This window comes from Lathyrus oleraceus, chromosome 4 (assembly GCF_024323335.1).
Source record: "Lathyrus oleraceus cultivar Zhongwan6 chromosome 4, CAAS_Psat_ZW6_1.0, whole genome shotgun sequence".
In the NCBI taxonomy this organism is placed as follows: Eukaryota; Viridiplantae; Streptophyta; class Magnoliopsida; order Fabales; family Fabaceae; genus Lathyrus; species Lathyrus oleraceus.
In genome coordinates, this window is record NC_066582.1 from 327,938,581 (window position 1) to 327,948,912 (window position 10,332).

Consider the following 10,332-nt stretch of genomic DNA (forward strand, 5'->3'; position numbering starts at 1 on the left):
AATGTTAAATTATGTTAGATTTTTTAAAACAAGAGATATTAATGAATATATCTCGAAAAGGGCTTGTAAATTATAGTTTATATAACAGTAAAATAAGAAAAAATAGTATAAATTATTAAATTTGTTGTAAGAATATTTTAGTCTTAGTTAACTAAGTTTTAGTTTTGATTGCTCTAAGCATATATTAATGTATGATTATGTTCAATTAACTTCCGAATTTGCAATTGCTAAAATACATAATAATTAACTTATTATTTTTTCTAACATTTACTTTTAATTTTGTTGATTGTATTATATTAAAGGAAGATTTAAAAATAACAAAAAATTAAAGTGATTTAATATTAAATAACACATGTCATTCAAAAATTGAAAGAAAATAAACATTAAAATAGAATTCAACAACGGCGAAACATCATTTAGCATTATAATATTTCTTTAAATTTGATGTAAATTTAAATTTATCATTACATATACTTTATTAATATATAAAGAGATATTTTTCAAGAATTGTACTTGATTCGACAATAATTTTGTCATTACCAACGACATCAAACTTCACATAATGATTGAAAGTGTGTATTTAATACATTTTATTTTGTTTCTATGGGCATTATGAAGACGAATGTAATTAGAGAAAAAACCCATCTTAAAGTCGGATGTCGTCGGCCACTATCTACTCCTTTATCCTATAATGTCAATTATAGACGTGATTTTTACATTAGCTTCAAAACCATTGATCTTAAAACTATAAAGAATTTTTTTTAAAATGTGTAAAAACTAAACCAAAAAATAAATAATTATTACTTTTGAAAGCGACATTAGTAAGACTAATGTTTGTTTTTCTAATTGATGTATTAATGTTAAATTATGTTAAATTTTTAAAACAAGAGATATTAATGAATATATCTCGAAAAAGGGCTTGTAAATTATAGTTTATATAACAGTAAAATAAGAAAAATAGTATAAATTATTAAAGTTGTTGTAAGAATATTTTAGTCTTAGTTAACTAAGTTTTAGTTTTGATTGCTCTAAGCATATATTAATGTATGATTATGTTCAATTAACTTCCGAATTTGCAGTTGTTAAAATACATAATAATTAACTTATTATTTTTTCTCACATTTACATTTAATTTTCTTAATTATATTATATTAAAGGAAGATTTAAAAATAACAAAAATTAAAGTGATTTAATATTAAAGAGCACATGTCATTCAAAAAATAAAAAGAAAATAAACATTAAAATAGAATTCAACAACGGCGAAACATCATTTAGCATTATAATATTTCTTTAAATTTGATGTAAATTTAAATTTATCATTACATATACTTTATTAATATATAAAGAGATATTTTTGAAGAATTGTACTTGATTCGACAATAATTTTGTCATTACCAACGACATCAAACTTCATATAATGATTGAAAGTGTGTATTTAATACATTTTGTTTTGTTTCTATGGGCATTATGAAGACGAATGTATTTAGAGAAAAAACCCATCTTAAAGTCGGACGTCGTCGGCCACTAATCTACACCTTTATCCTATAATGTCAATTATAGACGTGATTTTTTACATTAGCTTCAAAACCATTGATCTTAAAACTATAAAGAATTTTTTTCTAAAATGTGTAAAAACTAAACCAAAAATAAATAATTATTACTTTTGAAAGCGACATTAGTAAGACTAATGTTTGTTTTTCTAATTGATTATTAATGTTAAATTATGTTAAATTTTTTAAAACAAGAGATATTAATGAATATATCTCAAAAAGGGCTTGTAAATTATAGTTTATATAACAGTAAAATAAGAAAAATTAGTATATATTATTAAATTTGTTGTAAGTATATTTTAGTCTTAGTTAACTAAGTTTTAGGTTTGATTGCTCTAAGCATATATTAATGATTGGATTATGTTTAATTAACTTCCGAATTTGCAATTGCTAAAATACATAATAATTAACATATTATTTTTTTCTAACATTTACTTTTAATTTTGTTGATTGTATTATAATAAAGGAAGATTTAAAAATAACAAAAAATTAAAGTGATTTAATATTAAACAACACATGTTATTCAAAAATTGAAAGAAATTATACTTTAAAATTGAATTAAACAACGCATTTCTTTAAATTTGATGTAATTTAAATTTATCATTACATATACTTTATTAATATATAAAGAGATATTTTTCAAGAATTGTACTTGATTCGACATTAATTTTGTCATTCCCAACGGCATCAAACTTCACATAATGATTGAAAGTGTGGATTTAATACATTTTATTTTGTTTCTATGGGCATTATGAAGACGAATGTAATTAGAGAAAAAACCCATCTTAAAGCCGGATGTCGTCGGCCACTATACTACTCCTTTATCCCATAATGTCAATTATAGACGTCATTTTTTACATTAGCGCCTTGAGAATCAGCTTCAAAACCATTGATCTTAAAAGTATAAAGATTTTTTTTCGAAAGTATGTAAAAACTAAACTAAAAAATAAATAATTATTACTTTTGAAAGCGACATTAGTAAGACTAATGTTTGTTTTTCTAATTGATGTATTAATGTCAAATTATGTTAAATTTTTTAAAACAAGAGATATTAATGAATATATCTCGAAAAAGGGCTTGTAAATTATAGTTTATATAACAGTAAAATAAGAAAAATTAGTATATATTATTAAATTTGTTGTAACTATATTTTAGTCTTAGTTAACTAAGTTTTAGGTTTGATTGCTCTAAGCATATATTAATGTATGGATTATATTCAATTAACTTCCAAATTTGCAATTGCTAAAATACATAATAATTAAGATATTATATTTTTCTAATATTTACTTTTAATTTTGTTGATTGTATTATATTAAAGGAAGATTTAAAAATAACATAAAATTAAAGTTTTAATATTAAATAACACATGTCATTCAAAAAATTGAAAGAAATTATACATTAAAATAGAATTCAACAACGGCGAAACATCATTTAGCATTATAATATTTCTTTAAATTTGATGTAAATTTAAATTTATCATTACATATACTTTATTAATTTATAAAGAGATATTTTTCAACAATTATACTTGATTCGACAATAATTTTGTCATTACCAACGACATCAAACTTCACATAATGATTGAAAGTGTGGTTTTAATACATTTTATTTTGTTTCTATGGGCATTATAAAGACGGATGTAATTAGAGAAAAAACCCATCTTAAAGTCGGATGTCGTCGGCCACTATACTACTCCTTTATCCAATAATGTCAATTATATACGTGATTTTTTACATTAGCACCTTCAGAATCAACTTCAAAACCATTGATCTTAAAACTATAAATATGTTTTTTTAAAATGTGTAAAAACTAAACCAAAAAATAAATAATTATTACTTTTGAAAGCGACATTACTAAGACTAATGTTTGTTTTTCTAATTGATGTATTAATGTTAAATTATGTTAAATTTTTTAAAACAAGAGACATTAATGAATATATCTCGAAAAAGGGCTTGTAAATTATAGTTTATATAACAGTAAAATAAGAAAAAATAGTATAAATTATTAAAGTTGTTGTAAGAATATTTTAGTCTTAGTTAACTAAGTTTTAGTTTTGATTGCTCTAAGCATATATTAATGTATGATTATGTTCAATTAACTTCCGAATTTGCAGTTGTTAAAATACATAATAATTAACTTATTATTTTTTCTCACATTTACATTTAATTTTCTTAATTATATTATATTAAAGGAAGATTTAAAAATAACAAAAAATTAAAGTGATTTAATATTAAAGAGCACATGTCATTCAAAAAATAAAAAGAAAATAAACATTAAAATAGAATTCAACAACGGCGAAACATCATTTAGCATTATAATATTTCTTTAAATTTGATGTAAATTTAAATTTATCATTACATATACTTTATTAATATATAAAGAGATATTTTTGAAGAATTGTACTTGATTCGACAATAATTTTGTCATTACCAACGACATCAAACTTCATATAATGATTGAAAGTGTGTATTTAATACATTTTGTTTTGTTTCTATGGGCATTATGAAGACGAATGTATTTAGAGAAAAAACCCATCTTAAAGTCGGACGTCGTCGGCCACTAATCTACACCTTTATCCTATAATGTCAATTATAGACGTGATTTCTTACATTAGCTTCAAAACCATTGATCTTAAAACTATAAAGAATTTTTTTCTAAAATGTGTAAAAACTAAACCAAAAAATAAATAATTATTACTTTTGAAAGCGACATTAGTAAGACTAATGTTTGTTTTTCTAATTGACTTATTAATGTTAAATATTGTTAAATTTTTTAAAACAAGAGATATTAATGAATATATCTCGAAAAAGGGCTTGTAAATTATAGTTTATAAACAGTAAAATAAGAAAAATTAGTATATATTATTAAATTTGTTGTAAGTATATTTTAGTCTTAGTTAACTAAGTTTTAGGTTTGATTGCTCTAAGCATATATTAATGATTGGATTATGTTTAATTAACTTCCGAATTTGCAATTGCTAAAATACATAATAATTAACATATTATTTTTTTCTAACATTTACTTTTAATTTTGTTGATTGTATTATAATAAAGGAAGATTTAAAAATAACAAAAAATTAAAGTGATTTAATATTAAACAACACATGTTATTCAAAAAATTGAAAGAAATTATACTTTAAAATTGAATTAAACAACGCATTTCTTTAAATTTGATGTATATTTAAATTTATCATTACATATACTTTATTAATATATAAAGAGATATTTTTCAAGAATTGTACTTGATTCGACATTAATTTTGTCATTCCCAACGGCATCAAACTTCACATAATGATTGAAAGTGTGGATTTAATACATTTTATTTTGTTTCTATGGGCATTATGAAGACGAATGTAATTAGAGAAAAAACCCATCTTAAAGCCGGATGTCGTCGGCCACTATACTACTCCTTTATCCCATAATGTCAATTATAGACGTCATTTTTTACATTAGCGCCTTGAGAATCAGCTTCAAAACCATTGATCTTAAAAGTATAAAGATTTTTTTTAAAATATGTAAAAACTAAACTAAAAAATAAATAATTATTACTTTTGAAAGCGACATTAGTAAGACTAATGTTTGTTTTTCTAATTGATGTATTAATGTCAAATTATGTTAAATTTTTTAAAACAAGAGATATTAATGAATATATCTCGAAAAAGGGCTTGTAAATTATAGTTTATATAACAGTAAAATAAGAAAAATTAGTATATATTATTAAATTTGTTGTAACTATATTTTAGTCTTAGTTAACTAAGTTTTAGGTTTGATTGCTCTAAGCATATATTAATGTATGGATTATATTCAATTAACTTCCAAATTTGCAATTGCTAAAATACATAATAATTAAGATATTATATTTTTCTAATATTTACTTTTAATTTTGTTGATTGTATTATATTAAAGGAAGATTTAAAAATAACATAAAATTAAAGTTTTAATATTAAATAACACATGTCATTCAAAAAATTGAAAGAAATTATACATTAAAATAGAATTCAACAACGGCGAAACATCATTTAGCATTATAATATTTCTTTAAATTTGATGTAAATTTAAATTTATCATTACATATACTTTATTAATTTATAAAGAGATATTTTTCAACAATTATACTTGATTCGACAATAATTTTGTCATTACCAACGACATCAAACTTCACATAATGATTGAAAGTGTGGTTTTAATACATTTTATTTTGTTTCTATGGGCATTATAAAGACGGATGTAATTAGAGAAAAAACCCATCTTAAAGTCGGATGTCGTCGGCCACTATACTACTCCTTTATCCAATAATGTCAATTATATACGTGATTTTTTACATTAGCACCTTCAGAATCAACTTCAAAACCATTGATCTTAAAACTATAAATATGTTTTTTTTAAAATGTGTAAAAACTAAACCAAAAAATAAATAATTATTACTTTTGAAAGCGACATTACTAAGACTAATGTTTGTTTTTCTAATTGATGTATTAATGTTAAATTATGTTAAATTTTTTAAAACAAGAGACATTAATGAATATATCTCGAAAAAGGGCTTGTAAATTATAGTTTATATAACAGTAAAATAAGAAAAAATAGTATAAATTATTAAAGTTGTTGTAAGAATATTCTAGTCTTAGTTAACTAAGTTTTAGTTTTGATTGCTCTAAGCATATATTAATGTATGATTATGTTCAATTAACTTCCGAATTTGCAGTTGTTAAAATACATAATAATTAACTTATTATTTTTTCTCACATTTACATTTAATTTTCTTAATTATATTATATTAAAGGAAGATTTAAAAATAACAAAAAATTAAAGTGATTTAATATTAAAGAGCACATGTCATTCAAAAAATAAAAAGAAAATAAACATTAAAATAGAATTCAACAACGGCGAAACATCATTTAGCATTATAATATTTCTTTAAATTTGATGTAAATTTAAATTTATCATTACATATACTTTATTAATATATAAAGAGATATTTTTGAAGAATTGTACTTGATTCGACAATAATTTTGTCATTACCAACGACATCAAACTTCATATAATGATTGAAAGTGTGTATTTAATACATTTTGTTTTGTTTCTATGGGCATTATGAAGACGAATGTATTTAGAGAAAAAACCCATCTTAAAGTCGGACGTCGTCGGCCACTAATCTACACCTTTATCCTATAATGTCAATTATAGACGTGATTTCTTACATTAGCTTCAAAACCATTGATCTTAAAACTATAAAGAATTTTTTTCTAAAATGTGTAAAAACTAAACCAAAAAATAAATAATTATTACTTTTGAAAGCGACATTAGTAAGACTAATGTTTGTTTTTCTAATTGATGTATTAATGTTAAATATTGTTAAATTTTTTAAAACAAGAGATATTAATGAATATATCTCGAAAAAGGGCTTGTAAATTATAGTTTATATAATAGTAAAATAAGAAAAAATAGTATAAATTATTAAAGTTGTTGTAAGAATATTTTAGTCTTAGTTAACTAAGTTTTAGTTTTGATTGCTCTAAGCATATATTAATGTATGATTATGTTCAATTAACTTCCGAATTTGCAGTTGTTAAAATACATAATAATTAACTTATTATTTTTTCTCACATTTACATTTAACTTTCTTAATTATATTATATTAAAGGAAGATTTAAAAATAACAATAAATTAAAGTGATTTAATACTAAAGAGCACATGTCATTCAAAAAATAAAAAGAAAATAAACATTAAAATAGAATTCAACAACGGCGAAACATCATTTAGCATTATAATATTTCTTTAAATTTGATGTAAATTGAAATTTATCATTACATATACTTTATTAATATATAAAGAGATATTTTTGAAGAATTGTACTTGATTCGACAATAATTTTGTCTTTACCAACGACATCAAACTTCATATAATGATTGAAAGTGTGTATTTAATACATTTTGTTTTGTTTCTATGGGCATTATGAAGACGAATGTATTTAGAGAAAAAACCCATCTTAAAGTCGGACGTCGTCGGCCACTAATCTACACCTTTATCCTATAATGTCAATTATAGACGTGATTTTTTACATTAGCTTCAAAACCATTGATCTTAAAACTATAAAGAATTTTTTTCTAAAATGTGTAAAAACTAAACCAAAAAATAAATAATTATTGCTTTTGAAAGCGACATTAGTAAGACTAATGTTTGTTTTTCTAATTGACTTATTAATGTTAAATTATGTTAAATTTTTTAAAACAAGAGATATTAATGAATATATCTCAAAAAAGGGCTTGTAAATTATAGTTTATATAACAGTAAAATAAGAAAAATTAGTATATATTATTAAATTTGTTGTAAGTATATTTTAGTCTTAGTTAACTAAGTTTTAGGTTTGATTGCTCTAAGCATATATTAATGATTGGATTATGTTTAATTAACTTCCGAATTTGCAATTGCTAAAATACATAATAATTAACATATTATTTTTTTCTAACATTTACTTTTAATTTTGTTGATTGTATTATAATAAAGGAAGATTTAAAAATAACAAAAAATTAAAGTGATTTAATATTAAACAACACATGTTATTCAAAAAATTGAAAGAAATTATACTTTAAAATTGAATTAAACAACGCATTTCTTTAAATTTGATGTATATTTAAATTTATCATTACATATACTTTATTAATATATAAAGAGTTATTTTTCAAGAATTGTACTTGATTCGACATTAATTTTGTCATTCCCAACGGCATCAAACTTCACATAATGATTGAAAGTGTGGATTTAATACATTTTATTTTGTTTCTATGGGCATTATGAAGACGAATGTAATTAGAGAAAAAACCCATCTTAAAGTCGTATGTCGTCGGCCACTATACTACTCCTTTATCCCATAATGTCAATTATAGACGTCATTTTTTACATTAGCGCCTTGTGAATCAGCTTCAAAACCATTGATCTTAAAAGTATAAAGATTTTTTTTCGAAAGTATGTAAAAACTAAATTAAAAAATAAATAATTATTACTTTTGAAAGCGACATTAGTAAGGCTAAAGTTTTTATTTTTCTAATTGATGTATTAATGTCAAATTTTGTTAAATTTTTTAAAACAAGAGATATTAATGAATATATCTCGAAAAAGAGCTTGTAAATTATAGTTTATATAACAGTAAAATAAGAAAAATTAGTATATAATATTAAATTTGTTGTAACTATATTTTAGTCTTAGTTAACTAAGTTTTAGGTTTGATTGCTCTAAGCATATACTACTGTATGGATTATATTCAATGAACTTCCAAATTTGCAATTGCTAAAATACATAATAATTAAGATATTATATTTTTCTAATATTTACTTTTAATTTTGTTGATTGTATTATATTAAAGGAAGATTTAAAAATAACATAAAATTAGAGTGATTTAATATTAAATAACACATGTCATTCAAAAAATTGAAAGAAATTATAAATTAAAATAGAATTCAACAACGGCGAAACATCATTTATAATTATAATATTTCTTTAAATTTGATGTAAATTTAAATTTATCATTACATATACTTTATTAATTTATAAAGAGATATTTTTCAACAATTATACTTGATTCGACAATAATTTTGTCATTACCAACGACATCAAACTTCACATAATGATTGAAAGTGTGGTTTTAATACATTTTATTTTGTTTCTATGGGCATTATGAAGACGGATGTAATTAGAGAAAAAACCCATCTTAAAGTCGGATGTCGTCGGCCACTATACTACTCCTTTATCCAATAATGTCAATTATATACGTGATTTTTTACATTAGCACCTTCAGAATCAACTTCAAAACCATTGATCTTAAAAGTATAAAGATTTTTTTTTTAAAATGTGTAAAAACTAAACCAAAAAATAAATAATTATTACTTTTGAAAGCGACATTACTAAGACTAATGTTTGTTTTTCTAATTGATGTATTAATGTTAAATTATGTTAAATTTTTTAAAACAAGAGACATTAATGAATATATCTCTAAAAAGGGCTTGTAAATTATAGTTTATATAACAGTAAAATAAGAAAAAATAGTATAAATTATTATAGTTGTTGTAAGAATATTTTAGTCTTAGTTAACTAAGTTTTAGTTTTGATTGCTCTAAGCATATATTAATGTATGATTATGTTCAATTAACTTCCGAATTTGCAGTTGTTAAAATACATAATAATTAACTTATTATTTTTTCTCACATTTACATTTAATTTTCTTAATTATATTATATTAAAGGAAGATTTAAAAATAACAAAAAATTAAAGTGATTTAATATTAAAGAGCACATGTCATTCAAAAAATAAAAAGAAAATAAACATTAAAATAGAATTCAACAACGGCGAAACATCATTTAGCATTATAATATTTCTTTAAATTTGATGTAAATTTAAATTTATCATTACATATACTTTATTAATATATAAAGAGATATTTTTGAAGAATTGTACTTGATTCGACAATAATTTTGTCATTACCAACGACATCAAACTTCATATAATGATTGAAAGTGTGTATTTAATACATTTTGTTTTGTTTCTATGGGCATTATGAAGACGAATGTATTTAGAGAGAAAACCCATCTTAAAGTCGGACGTCGTCGGCCATTAATCTACACCTTTATCCTATAATGTCAATTATAGACGTGATTTTTTACATTAGCTTCAAAACCATTGATCTTAAAACTATAAAGAATTTTTTTCTAAAATATGTAAAAACTAAACCCAAAAAAAAAATTATTACTTTTGAAAGCGACATTAGTAAGACTAATGTTTGTTTTTCTAAT